Source organism: Halyomorpha halys, unplaced genomic scaffold (assembly GCF_000696795.3).
Source record: "Halyomorpha halys isolate HHAL.00 unplaced genomic scaffold, Hhal_1.1 Scaffold7836.1, whole genome shotgun sequence".
Classification (NCBI taxonomy): domain Eukaryota; kingdom Metazoa; phylum Arthropoda; class Insecta; order Hemiptera; family Pentatomidae; genus Halyomorpha; species Halyomorpha halys.
This window is the reverse complement of record NW_027106944.1, coordinates 3,398-4,137: the sequence shown is the minus strand read 5'-3', so window position 1 is coordinate 4,137 and position 740 is coordinate 3,398.

The following is a 740-nucleotide window of genomic DNA, read 5'->3' as shown; positions in this document are numbered from 1 at the left end:
CTAAATATAGACACTAAATTATGGGTAAAATATTAAAATAAAATAAAATATTGCTTTGTAACATTAGCTGTAGATATTAACAGTGCTGAATGAATCATAAGATGTCTGAGTGATGGATTGAGGAATAGATAATATGCAACTGATTAGTTTAATTTTAGTTTTTCAGTAGAGAGAAATATGTAAATGAACTTGAACTAAGGGAAGTTCTCACTCACCGACCGAGGAAACTCTTCCTCATTGCGGAAATGAATTTCCCTGGTTCTCACCATTTAGGTCATTAACCCCTTGAATGCAGTTTATGTTATGACCACCTGTTCAATAGCCTTCAAAACACTTCATATGATTGAGGATCTGTGTCCTGCTAAGGCTGTGCAGCATGGCTTGAAAATCCATGGATACCGTGAGGAATTATGAAACTCAATATTCCTGCGTAACCAAGATTGTATGGTCGGGAATTATTTTCTTAGGGCATTATTTTTAGGAGTTATCACCCACTGTTGTCTTCATTCATTATTTTTATCTTCCTGGATTATCTTCTTCCACTTTTTGGGGTTTTTAATAATTCTCACCTATAGACTTCTTAAGTCTGATTAAGTTCTGTCACACCTTCCCTCTGGTAAACATACTTGGCTACTTCTTCTGGCAGTAGAATGTCAAGAGGTATTGCTTCATACTAAGTTATCCTATATACTCTGGTAGCATAAACCATCCTGAGTTGATACCAGCTTATATGTGAGGTT